The sequence below is a fragment of the Carassius carassius genome, chromosome 25 (genome assembly GCF_963082965.1).
Source record: "Carassius carassius chromosome 25, fCarCar2.1, whole genome shotgun sequence".
NCBI classification, from domain to species: Eukaryota; Metazoa; Chordata; class Actinopteri; order Cypriniformes; family Cyprinidae; genus Carassius; species Carassius carassius.
In genome coordinates, this window is record NC_081779.1 from 9,388,472 (window position 1) to 9,403,288 (window position 14,817).

Consider the following 14,817-nt stretch of genomic DNA (forward strand, 5'->3'; position numbering starts at 1 on the left):
AAACATTTAGCATCAAAACTGATGTAACAGGTTTTAAAATTGTGAATAATACTTAAAAAAATAACTGTTTTTCTGTATTTTTAATCAAATAAATACAGCCTTGGTGAGCATAAAATACTTTTTAAAAACACTTAAAAAATTTTACAGAACCCAAACTTTAGATATGTATATCATTTTATTAACTGGTTATAAAGCTAATAATAAATAGTAGAAATCAACCCTAAATTATAACCTACCACTAAAAGAAATGTTTTCATTTATAAAACATTATATAATATGTCACCAAATTTGCCCAATGTACAGCTAAATAAACCCACACTCATCAGGACTGAAATGGACTGACCTCTCTGATACTAACAAAGATGTGCGTGCATGTGACTTACATTAAGTATAATCATATTTCACATTTACATTTATAGACTGTTGTATCCAGAGTGACTCACAAATGAGAATAATACAAGCAGAAGCGATAAATCAAGTGACTAAATTGTCATTGTAAGGGGCTATATTGACGTCTGAACCATAAAACATTATAAAAGGGATAGGTCACTCATAAATGAAAATTGTGTCATCATTTACTCACCCTCATGTCATCCCTAACTTGTATGGCTTTTACAGTGCTTTTTTTGTATTCTTTTTTAAGCTTCCCAGTCTTCACTCAATTTCATTATATGTAAATGAGAATAATCTTAAAATAATCTTAATCCAAATTAGAAAGTAACATCTATTGGTCTGGACAACATAACTGTGAGTAAATAACAGCAACATTTTTGATTGAACTACCCCTTTAAATAAAGCACTGAGTTGGCTATATGGTGCAGCAAGTGTGCGGCTAGTAAAGAACTGTGGGAAACAGAATTTGGAAGTGTGTCCCTGTAGCTGCAGATTTGTGAAAGCAGGCTCAGGAGGGTGACTCAGCGAAGGAAGTGATCTTCAGCCCCTGCATGCTGTGTGGCCAAGAGCGAAGACTTCAAACAAAGACAGGCTTCATGTGGGGGGTCTGTTTTTTCGTTTTCCCCCCTCTCTCTTTCTCCGGTACTGCACTAATCTGCTGATAATAAGGAACTGTGCTCAGCCAGTGGGCTGGGAGTGAGCCTAACAACCGCTGATGTCATCAGCGTTGAAAGGAATGTCTTGTTGGCCGGTTTTACATTCCAGAGACACTTCAGCTAAAAGTCATGTGAACAGGCACACTTGTTATTGAGAATACATGTTATTTTAATGTGCAATTAAAAACAGCGGTTAGGTTTAGTTTACTGGGCAACAACACAACATTAAATACCTCTAAGAAAAACCTAACAATGGGTTTAAATTGGGGCTGTGACGTCACAGCTCATGCTAAAGGAAGCCTCTTAAAAATTCCTTCATTAACAGCAGTTTTTCTCACCCTTATGAAGTTCCCCTCAAAACTGTGAATGTCCAGCTCAGGCTTCTGTACATAAACGTATGCACTGATAGAGAAGAGATCCTGCGGATAGAAAGCGGAAAAGGTCAAGAAAAAACATTACCTCAATAAATCAGCACCAGATATGTCATCGGATGAACAAAATTCTAGGCTCGGCCCAAACCCAACCTCTTGTTCGTGCAAGTATTATGGCAGGACTTAAAGTGACTAGCAATCAGGCTGATTTTCATGAAAATAAGCCCGTTCTGACATCCTGCCACAAGTCTGAATTTCAAACAGTACAGATAATGCAAACAAAACAACATAATTCAAATGAAACGAAACTTTGACGGGCTGCTTATAAGTTATAATGGCTTTTGCATTCGATGACATAACCGCAAGTATGAAAAACAGGGACGTTTAGCAATCTGACCGTCAAGCCCACCAGACACCTGATCTGACCGCTCCCGCTGCTTTACTGCAGCAATCATTCGGCAACTTGCTGAAAGTTTAATTCTGTGATCACATTAAGTGGTTTCGGAAAGACAAATACAAACGTGAACCTTGCTCGAGGTGAGTGTCATCTCCACACCGATGGCACTGGGAGACAGGCCGTTTGGAGGATTCCAGTTGTCTCTCGGGGTAAAGTTACCGGCCCATGTGAAACAAACCCTACGGCCAGTAAATCAGATACACAGTGATATCAAACATGAGCCTTCGTATCATCAGCCTGAGAGAGTCTGAGTGTGGGATACATCACTCACTGTCTACGGGGGTAGAGTTACAGACTCATCCGAAATGTGATGTGGGATGCAGTTGCTTTTGCTACAGAAGTAGATGGGTGATGATTTGTGACAGCTTAAATTATCTTACTTTTTTATTATTTGTATGTATTTGTTTATACTATATATTAACAAATATATACTTTATTGAGTGCTAAAACTTGTGAATTGGATAAAAACCTAATCAAGTCAAATTTATTCCACACACAAAAAAAAAAATGTAGTGGTCAACTTTGATATTTTTTTAATTTTCCATAACTTTGGTATAAAAATATTTATATGTGCCAAGCATAAAAGCACCATTAGTAGAATTGGACTATAGGACTAAATCATAACATCGTATTTCAAACAAGAAGTCAAACATGCTGCAATTGCCAAATGTTTGCATAATTTATTATTAACAGGCATTGAGATCACAGCAAAATCGAAAATGTACTGTTTTTGTGCAAGACGAGGCTCATACCCCTAAGGAAGGTAGTCTTTGAGTGCAAGCAACAGCGATTCGCAGCTTCCAGTCTGTCTCTCCATCCAGCTGATCAGTTTTAATTAAACATGAACCTGGAAAACCTTAATCTTAATCTTAAATCTGACAGAAAAAAAAGTCAAATTTAACCTGACAACTTTCAAAAAAGCTTCAGTGTTCATCATGCTCTATATACTGAGATTGCCAAAAGTATCAAACCTTGCTGAAAGCACAACCTATCAAAAAATGTCTACACACACACACACAAACACACACACACACACACACACACACACACACACACACACACACATATATGAACAATATGAAAATAAAGATAATGCAGACACACACACACACACACACACACACACACACACACATATATATGAACAATATGAAAATAAAAATAATGCAGACACACAGACACACACAATTTTTTTAAAGAAAAAAGAAATTGTGGAAATTGTAAGAGATAATGTTAAAATGCAAAAAACGGGACCCTATAAATAAATTAATGATTATGGGTGAAATATGAGCATGTTCTTCATGTTCCAGTATTCCATATCCAACACATCAGAGCATCTGCTCACCAAGAAATGGTTAATGTATGAATAAAATCTGAATTACTATTTACTATTATTTTAATTGTCCTTTTAAAAATGAATAAAATCTTTATTTATACAGAAAAACTGGAAATATTTATAGATACAAAAGACCCACAAGCAAAATGTACAGCATAACTCTGAAAAGTGTTTTAGAATATTCTTTCCAAATTGTTGAAAATATTCAAATGTAAGTAACTTTAAAGAGCCATAGAGTATAACACATCTAAAAACCAGAAACATTTGTATAAAAGTACATCAAATAAAAGTAAAATCAAAATCAAGCTGTTCTGATTTTTTTATCTATAGATAGCAATTGCAGCATCTGGCGAAAGCTGTACACCCCCAAAATACTGTAAGTTAGTCATTTATATGGCTCAGTGCTGGGTAAACAGTTAATCATACACACACTCTCTCACTTTCACACAGAGAACATTCTTACTCAGTATGCAAGAATTAAAAGTGCCACTTTAAACTAGTAAGTGAAGCACCAACAGTGTTCACAAGAAGTTACAAGAGGCTCTTAAAACACACTTTTCAAGAATCATCGAGCTAATCAAAAGATATAAGAAAAGATAAATTGTTCAAAATTAAGACAAAGCATTTTGACACTTTGTGGTTATAAAACATTAGTGGAACGTGTATAGTTAATCTGATGAACTAATTGTGGTAGACACTTGTGAGAACTTGGGTGGAATTGACTACATAAATGTAAAAAAAAATGCACTGTTATCTAAGAAAATTAAGACTCCATATGGGCTACACTGTTGGGAACCACTGACTAATGACACAAGTAGTTATCGTCTGAAATCTCTGCTTGTATGTGAACAGTCAAACTCACCAGTCTTCTCTGAGGTCCTCAGAAAAATCATATCAGCAGGAATTCTCTGATTCTATAAAACAAAACATTACGCATCGGTCAGAGGTAGAGGTCACTTAGGCAGCCTAGAATCTTCAGATATTAATCATTAATATATTAGTTATGCTGAACTTAGCAATAATGTGGCCATATACGTATGTTATTGACTCTGTAACGTTAGTCCTATTTTAGCGTTGTGTTGAATAATTGAACAAGGTCATTTCCCTAGCAAGCAATTAAAGTGAACCACAGACAGCAAGGGGAGAGACAGACACAATGTCCAACTGAAAGAATGACAGGATTTCATGTGACGGATCACGTAGCAGCAAGTTTATGCTGATACCTTGAACAACAAAAGAGAGGAAGGGATACAAAAAAGGACAACAAACCTTTTCCACAATGATTAAATCTCCAACCTGTATGTCTGAGCTCTTTACTTGGACCTTCCCTGAAAAACAAGATGGACAAATAATTGTAATTAGAAATGAATTATTTAGCCCTAGGTGATAATTGAGACCTGCGTCCAAATTTATATTTAATAAAGACACTTTTTAAAATGATAAATATTAGGATTGTCAAAGTTAATATCTCAAGTAGGATTATCTGTTTAATTTCACAACTTTCATTCTGTTGTGTGCATTTCTAAAAATACACGAACTGAACAGAGTCGCTAATATTTTTACACACATGCAGAAAAAGCCCCAAACAGAGTACCCGTTTCCCACTAGATGAGAAAGACATTATTTATGGATAATTTATTCATAAATTAAACCCAGACAGGGCGTTTAACAGAAGTCATTTGCATTCTTTGCATGGTGAAATTGAATTATCATCAAAGATCAACAAGTGACATGTCACCCAAGAGTAAAACACTCACAGATTCACATTCACAGAAATGCTTTGGCCTTTACACATGTAATAAAATGTTACTAAAATTATTAAACTGCATTCAATTTATTGAATTGCAAATTTTCTGTAGTATTTGATGTAGAAATATAGTGTATTTTCTTTTAAAAGTGAGACGAATGACATCGATACAACCAAGTCAAACCGTATAATTTCATGTTATTTAGATCTCTTACATTAAAAAGGAGCTAAATGCTAATAAAATGCAAAATTAATAGTTATTAAATATTTAATAAACTAATGATTACAATGATAACAATTGCAAAATGATTTTAGCTGTCTAAAATGTTGGATGAGAAAATTTTATTATATCAATTCCCTACCCAAGTAGAATGTAAACAGCACAAATCAGTCAAAAAAAGGCAGATAAACTCATTATCATTTCACTATTACATAATCAATAGCTCTTGAAGGAGCTCAAAACATGATGCTCTGGTCATATGACATAACATGTATAATATCATCAGGATGTGTTACACTGGTCACCTCTCACGGTGAGTTTACTGTACAGTTAGGAATTCATCTCTGTATCTCTTCTACAGCGCCTACTGCCTCTCTCACCATATTGACAGCCAACACAAAGCCCTGGATGAAAAAAAAAAAAAAGGAACAACAAAAGTAGCATTAAGTTTACATTTGTGTGTTCAATTTCCATCTCTGTGAGGTTAGATGTACTCATCCGTGGGGCCCAGTAGGTGTACAAATATCTTATCTTTAATGATGGAACAAACTGAGAACAAGCCACTACCAAAAAATACAAGATGAGGAAGAACTTAAACTCCTGGTATAGAACCTACAACAAAAGAAAGAGAAAGTGCCAAAAATAAATCATCATCATGCAACATATTTGATTAAGATTTGACAAAATACCTATGACAAACTGAATCGAAAAATTTAAGGTAACTGAAGGTAATACACGTAACATCCTAACACAGCTTTTGGAGGCACACCTGAGTGGCTTATACGTAATTCATAATACAAGCTGCAAATTCTTTGCCAAGGGAACATTAAAGTTCCACTGAATAAGACATCGCCAGCAGTCATAATACAGTAGATCACTTACACATTCAGTGGAAAAAGATACGTTGGATTGCTGTTACACCCCTTTACTTCACAGCTAGTTACACATTAACCTGATTACTGAGCAAATCTGCTGTGCGTACAATGGGTAGAGATTTCAATTTAAACAGCATAGCAGGAGCTGCAAAATAAATGTAGGCACAAAGAAAATATGTAAAATAAAATAACAAAAATAATAACTATTTTAAATATAAATAATATTGATAACACAAAATAAACATTAATTAAATATTTCCCAAATAATAAATAAAATATTCTCCTTGTTATTTTGGTAAAGAAGTTAATTTTAGCACTCTTTCAGAACCCCCCCCCAAAAAAAAACATGCAGAGATTGTTTATACAATGTTGCATTTCTGATTCTTGATGGCATTCTCGGGATGTCCCAGGCATACTGTCTGAGCTTTCAGCTCCTTCTTCCTGCGACATGTGTGTACCAGACAATCACAACAGCTGCGTGACAGAGACCACGGGAGGAAAAAGATCATGAGGTGATTAGACAAATTCACTTTAAGGAGGATACAGTGCTAGAGGCGCAGTTTAGGCCTGGATTCCAGTAAATGGTCTTTATTTAAAAAGATCCCTGACCGAATAATTAACAAATATCAAGGCTGGTCATTACCCCTAATTTAAGGGATGTACTGAAAACCAGTGATTTTGTTGAATTATCACCCTGTTAATCACTTAAAACGCTCTTGAAAACGAATACTGAGACCTTTTGCGGAATTCATCACCAGTCACGAGTATCCAGTTGATTCCACTTGAAATACAACTTATGTTAATGCAACATTAATGTAAGTGATGTTACAGTGAGCGAAGACAGCCTAGCTCAGTCTAGTTTCACTTGAACTTTGAGCAGCTAGACAGAGCACTTCCACTAGGTAAGACTGAAATGGGAGAGCCAGAAAACAGTAAATGAAGACTGCAGATGCTCTCAAACCCTCAAAAAGAGTGTTTGTGAAGGAAAATGTGTGAGGTGGATTTAAATGTGTATTTTAGGTCAACAAACTCATTTTGCTCCTGTAATATGAAATATTGACAAATTATGAATTGTGCACAGTAAGACCAAGAAGCTTATGAAAAGTGGGTTCGTTCTGATTTCATGTCAACTGAAAATACTACACTTACGGGAGTTATTAATTTTGTAAACGGCAAACACTACAAAAATAATTTGAGGTCGCAGATTCCATGTAGATACCTACAGGGAAGATCAAACCTGTAGATGACATCCTCTATAACCCCCTGCCAAATAAACCCCTCCCTTATAAACTGAATGCTCTGATTCGCTGTGAAGGTCAGAGAGAGTGCCAAACACTTTGCTGACCTTCATATTCATTTTATATTCTAGCGGTTGCCATCCCCACTCAACGGTGTGACGGTACTCTGCCGGTACTCTGCGCAGTGTACACAGTCATGGCGATTGGTTTGACAAGCACTGAACTAAATTACATAAACCTTGAAAAAATAAAATAATATTTGTGTTGGCCACTTCTGTCTTGTGTCTGTAAGTGCCAGCACCCTGATTCATAAGAGAGATTATTTGCTCAAATGAATGTAGTTCAAATAAAAGGACCTTTTGAATAAGCAGAGTTATTCTGCTTGAATTACTTGTTCATTTCATAATCCTTTGCCTAAGCACACAGAAAATTACTGGAAAGCAGCAAACTGGTCAGCTCTGTGAAATCCCAATTGTTCATTAGGAGAAGAAAAAAAAATCAATACCCAGCTTACAATTGAGATGCGCTGCTGATAATGTAGCACATAAGTGGAGAAGAGTCAAGCACACACTTTCATAACAATAAATGAGTAAAATATATTTTAATCACACTTGTGCCACACGTCATTGATGCAACATAAAAGGCATTGAGATATTGTGGGAATGCAAGTCCAAATAGACATTGAGTTTGTTGACATTGTTGGCTGGATACGCAAATTTTCGCTTTGACCTTCTGACTGATGATGCGCAGAGAACACCTCAACCAAAAAACATGACCTGTTCTTTTGTGTGCATTTCATGCACAGTTACCAGTGCGTTAGAGAGGAGCTGAGCCAACCTGGCACAAGCACTACACACACGATAGGCTGCATGACAATGATGACATTTTATTAACAAAAGGTTAAGGCCAAGATATATTGAATGCTTTTACAGTGGGAAAATATTTATTTGATCCCCTGCCGATTTTTTAAGTCTGCCCACTTAAAAAGAAATTAAGGGTCTGTAATTTTTATGGTAGATTTATTTTAATGTATAGAGACTACCAACCAACCAAAACACATTATATAAAGGTTAGAAATTAATTTGCATTTCAGTGAGTGAAATAAGCATTTGATCCCCAAGCAAAACATGACTTAGTACTTGGTACAGAAACGCTTGTTGGCAAGTACAGAGGTAAGACGTTTATTGTAGTTGGTCACCAGGTTTGCACACATCTCAGGAGGGATTTTGATCCACTCCTCTTTACAGATCCTCTCTAATTGCTTAAGGTTTCTTGGCTGTTGTTTGGTAACTCGAAGTTTCAGCTCCATCCACTGATTTTCTATTAGGATTGAGGTCTGGAGACTGTCTAGGCCACTCCATGACCTTAATGTGCTTCTTCTTGAGCCACTTCTTTGCTGCCTTGACATTATGTTTTGGGTCATTGCCATGCTGGAAGACCAATCCATGACCCATCTTCAGTGATGGAAGGAGGTTCTCGTCCAAGATTTTACAGTACATGGCCCCGTCCATTTGCCCCTCAATGCGGTGAAGTTATCCTGTACCCTTAGCAGAAAAACAGCTGTAAAGCATAATGTTTCCACCTCCGTGCTTGACTGTAGGGATGGTGTTCTTGTGGTCATAGTCAGTATTTATTTTGTGGTCTCATCTGACCACAGCACTTTCTCCCAAGCCTTCTCTGAATCATTTAGATGTTCTTTGGCAAACTTTAAATGGGGCTGTACATGTGCCTTCTTGAACAGGGGGACCTTGCGGGCACTGCAGGATTTCAGTCCTTTGTGGCGTAGTGTGTTACCAATGGTTTGCTTGGTGACTGTGGTCCCAACTGCCTTATGATCATCAACAAGCTCCTCCCATGTAGTTCTGGGAGGATCCCTCACCTTTCTCATGATATTCTTACCCCATGAGGCAATATCTTGCACGGAGCTCCAGACCGAGGCTGATTGATGGTTATTTTGTATTTCTTCCATTTCTGAATAATAGAAATAGAAACCAACAGTTGTCTCCTCACCAAGCTTCTTGATGATGGTCTTGTAGCCCATTCCATCTACAATCTTGTATCTGAAATCCTTTGACAGTTCTTTGGTCTTGCCCATGGTGGTGGGAGAGGTTGGAATTGAAGATACAGATAGTGTGGACAGTCTGTCTTTTATACACCTAATGAGCTGACATTAGGAGTAACTTCTTAAAGTGACAGGACCAATCTGTGTTCCACATGGGCACATAACCAATCTGTGGGAGCAAGAATTCCTGCTGGATGGTAGGGGATCAAATACTTATTTCACTCACTGAAATGCAAATAAAAAAATAATATGTTTTTTTCTGTATTATTTGGTTGGTATTCTGTCTCTTTCCGTTAAAATAAACATACCATAAAAATTACAGACCCTTCATTTCTTTGCAAGTGGGCAAATTTACAAAATCAGCAGGGGATCAAATAAATGTTTCCCCCACTGTAGCTAAACATCCATCCATCCATCCATCCATCCTGTCCATCTATCTATCTATCGATCCATGATGCTCAGGCCTGCAGCAAATTCAGGGCTAATCTGAGGAGGGGCATCAAAAAGGCCAAGTACTGCTACAAGCTAAAGGTAGAGGAACACATTTCCAACTCTGACCCCTGACGCATGTGGTAGGGCATCCAGGTCATCAGCAACTACAAGTCAAGCAACTCCACTCCAACAGTCACAGACGTCTCTTTACTTAAGTTAAATAATTTTTATGCTCGCTTCAACAGTGACAGCAAGGAGACGGCCACCAAGATCACATTCTCAGCAAACCACCTACCCTTCAAACTCACCTCCACAGATGTCTACACAGTCATTCCCTCCAAGCTGACCACAAAACTTGGAGACCTGGACATTAACACCTCTCTCTGCAACTGGATTATGGACTTTCTGACCAACAGACCTCAGCATGTTAGGTCAGGCCACACCTGCTCCACCACCATCACACTCAACACCGGCGCACCACAATGCTGTGTGCTGAGCCCATTCCTCTACTCCCTCTACACCCATGACTGCAGGCCTGTCCATGGATCCAACTCCATCAATAAGTTTGCAGATGACACCACGCTGATTGGCCTCAATTGAGACAACGATGAGACTGCCTACAGGGAGGAGGTTCAGCACCTGGCCGCATGATGCGCTGACAACAACCTGGTCCTCAACACCAGTAAGACAAAGGAGCTCATGTGGACTTCAGGAAGAAGAAAAGGAAGCACGCATGACCTCATCCACATTAACGGGATGGTTGTTGAACGTGTCTCCAGCTTCAAGTTCCTGGGAACTACCATCTCGGAGGACCTGTCCTGGACCACAAACACCTCCACCCTGGTCAAGAAGGCTCACCAGCGCCTCTTCTTCCTTAGGACACTAAAGAAGAACCAGCTGTCTTCAGCCATCCTGGTGAACTTTTACCGGAGTGCGATTGAGAACATCCTGACCAGTTCTATCACAGTCTGGTATGGGAACTGCTCAGTTGCTGACCCCAAGGCACTGCAGAGGCAACGGATCACAGGGACACCACTTCCTGCTACCGAGGACATCCAGAGAAAACGCTGTCTACGTCAAGCACGCAGCATTCTTAAGGACTCCTCTTACCCTGACCATAGACTCTTTAACCTCCTGCCCTTCGGGAGGTGCTTCAGGAGCCTTCGGACAAGGACCAGCAGAGTCAGGAACTAGTTTTTCTCTACAGATGTCACCTTACTGAATTCTGCCCTCTGTAGTCTGCTTATAGTGTATATACACTTATTACACAATTCATCTGTAAAGTATGTTCATAGTCCACCTATCTGTATATCTGTATAATTATTGTACATTGTAGACACTGTATATTCTGTATATTCTGTACTTACAGCTTACTGCACTTCTGGTTAGATGCTAACTGCATTTCGCTGCCTTGTACCTTACATGTTCAATGACAAAGTTGAATCTAATCTAATCTAATCTATCTATGAATACTTTTTTTTTTTATCAAATTAACATTATTAATCAAATAATCAAATTATATCACAAGCCATAACATACATTAATATTTCCTGATAAAAGTCCCCAAATTAAGATAATTCAAAGATATTATGTTATTTTCATATCATTGAATAAAATTATAATCACTTAAGATAACTAGAAAGATAACTATAACCGTATCTATATTAGCCTCCACACTAAGGCATGGCATAATTATGTTTATTATAAGCATGCACTGCAGTTTTGTTGTCTGCTGCTTTAAAAGCTTGAGCTCTGATTCTTGAAAGTCTGATTCTTAATGTTAATGTTTTACCATTCTTCAACTAGAAAAAAAAACATTCTGAATGTGATTTCAACTATATAGTTCCTATGTGGTTATATCGGAGAAATGGACTTCCCTTTTCTCATAGAATTAGAATGCTTATTAAAATGTTATAGGTATAGTTATTGCCCTTGATATGAAAAGGCCTTTACAGTCAAAACCAAACTATTTGCAATTGAGTTTTAAATCCATTCACAAAGAACAGGTTCTCATGATATTTTTTAATTGTTGGTCTGTGTGAGTATGCATCAGAGAAACGTCTTTAGATTGACAAATACTAAGTCTAACTGACTAATTTAGGAGCTCTCATGTGGCCTGTTACCTGGTGCACAGGACCTTCCATACACCACAGAGGAACCCGCCCAGTCCTCTGACTCACTCTGGCTCTGAGCAGTGTCTGATAGTCACTTTCATAATTTTCAAAAGCTTCCTCTGACATCATCAAAGGCATCTCATCAAGGTTTGAGGATTCGTCTTCAATCTGATACCTGAAACATTAAGACAAAAAAGATGATGTCACCCCTCTAACATGTTAAGAATCATTATAATTATTACGAATTATGAAATTACATAGTCTTTTTTTTATAGAAATTAACAAAAAGCTAAATAATTGCTAAGCTACATAAAGAGCACAGATTTTGTTTTGAATTAAGATGCCATGCCACAAATGTAATAAACAGACACTGTTTGTTTCCCAAAACAGCATTCCTACTTTCATTATTACCTCGCAAATTGAAAAAAGACATTATGCAATGAAATAAGTAAATTTTTTAAGGCGCCTACATGAATGAGTAGAACAAAAAATGCAGAAGTCGAGGGATCTGTTCCTCTCTCACACTGTGTTCCTCATTTATCGAGACAAGTCTCAAACCCAGATCAGCATAATGCTATTGTGACACTCAGAAACAGCAGACGTCCCGAGAGGATATCAACTTCCACCCACACAAAGCCTGACCGTTTCTGCACCAGATCCACTTTAGCTTTAGCGTCAAAACCTGCACACTCCCTTTTCACTCTATTGCGGTCCGTGCATAGATTTAATTCATGCAATTAGGCCTCGGTGACCACTGTAAACACTGACAGCCTTTTGGAGTTGAACACTGAAAAAAGCATAAAAAATATCAATCAGCCTCAAACCGTGCTGACTGAACATGCCTCCTCAGGTAATGATATCGTGTCTGTTAAATTATTAAAGACGTGTAATACACTTACAATGGAGGACATTAACAACCTACAAACTCTAGTCCTAGGGATTGTAAAAGCAACACTCCGTTTTCTTCGAAAAGAATCAAACAGGAAGAAAAACATTTGAGAGTTCAAACAGTGTAAATCATATTTGATCCTCCGCAACACCCCGAACACACACATTGTGAAGTGACAATTACTGCACAACTGAACTGTATGATAAAATAAATCAGATCATCATTAAACTAAAATCAAACTTTTTTTTTTTTTTTACCATATTTAATGTGCTCTATGTATGTGTGTTGATCAATGTTTTTATGTAAATAATAGCCTAAAATATATACGTTCATCATATAAAGCGACTTGGAACACTTGGACGCTCAATTTATATATAACCGTTACTTTAAAAAATACTGTATTTTTGAAAATGAATGAAAGTCTTATGGGGTAAATGAGTAAGTCAGGCTAGTCGAGATGCTCAAACAATCAACCTACGCATGGCTGGCTATGCATAATAGTTTCTCATTGACTTATTTTGTGTTTGGGGCAAAATTTGGTCACGCCATGTTCTTGACAAGTTTCGTGAGATTCACCATTATAAGAGGCTTCGAACTAATGGGAAATGACAAATATTATCTCTACAAAGGCTAATTGGTTCCTGCCACAATAGGCAAGTTATCATTGAGATATGTCAACAAAAACATATCACTCTGACATGTGTCTGTGGATTTTAGCCTTTGATGTCCATTAGAAATTGGTTAAACCCTCTAGACAGCAGTCAAGCAGAATGGGTGTAATAATAATAAAAAATAAAGGCAACTAAGTTAGCTGACCGTTGTAATCATAAAATGATACAGTCGAGCAGGGCCCATGCAAGACATTCGTATCATCATCAAATCTCCTTAACCACCCATATAAATCAAGAAGGACAACAGAATAAGCAAAGTATGAGCCAAACATAGCTGGTGGTCCAATTAATCTCTCCTAACTGGGGTCAGTTCTTCTGCTCTCCTCTTTCTTCCTCAATAAAACACAAAACGATTCACAAAGTGATTGTGTGCAATAGCATTACCCCAAACAATGAAATCAAATTAAGCAATCACTTTGGCTTTGGTCCATACTCTAAAGCAGCAATGCCACAAGTGGTCCTTAAGACTGGCATCTGATAAACAGCTGGATCCCATAAATACAGATCCTGTCTGCTATTAGGCTGCTTATGCAGTTCAGGAAAACCAGATGGACTTTAGTTACTAAATGAATATCTTTGACATCTTTGCCTCACATAAACCATGGGAAAACAGTTTGCAGCGATATCTCGTCAAGCTCAGCATCAGAAAACCATGGCATTTGACGCGTATAATGTTACCTGAGGCGAATGAGATGCTGTACGAGATATGCTATAGATAAAAAAAAAGATGCTTAACTGATAAACCAAAAACTCGGACATATTCTATGAATGTACCTGACGCACGTGAATAGTGTTTTAGGTGCTTTGTGATGTTTAATGAATTTTCTGGAATGTTTTATAGACATTTTCTATGTGATTTTACATGAGATGCTCCACAAATGTACTCACAACTACAGACAGAGTATCTCATAAGTGTATCATAATACGCTTCAATAAATGTACAAAGATGTGTCATGAGTAGGAACCGGAATGACAAACATCTCACATGATTTATATCACGTCTTAATCACCTCAGGCATCTCTCGGGGAGTCTTGTATCATCTCACGTGCTATCAACTGTAATCTGACACTGACAGCTCGCGCTGCTGCTAGCATAAGCCATTAGCACTCAACCCGGAACCGTGGCATAAACCAATACAATATCGACATATACGTTATTGCAACAACTCAGATAAGAGTCTTGTGTTTAAGAACAGTGTTAAAGATTAATATCCTACCGTTTACATACCTGGCAGGTCTGCCAGCAAGCATTATAATACACAGTTTATCTTGAATTCTTCCGTACAGGATTCAGAGGGAAGCTGTCTGCCATCTTTGCTCGGCTACGTATAAATGTCGTCACGTCCGGACTAGAGT

General features: G+C 37.6%; 1 pseudogene; it reads right to left on the reverse strand.

Annotated features, from left to right (window-relative positions):
• The window catches only part of LOC132104808 (probable phospholipid-transporting ATPase IIB), a 48,902-nt pseudogene extending 34,129 nt beyond the window's left edge, over positions 1 to 14,773 (reverse strand).
• Positions 14,774 to 14,817: the final 44 nt, after the last annotated feature.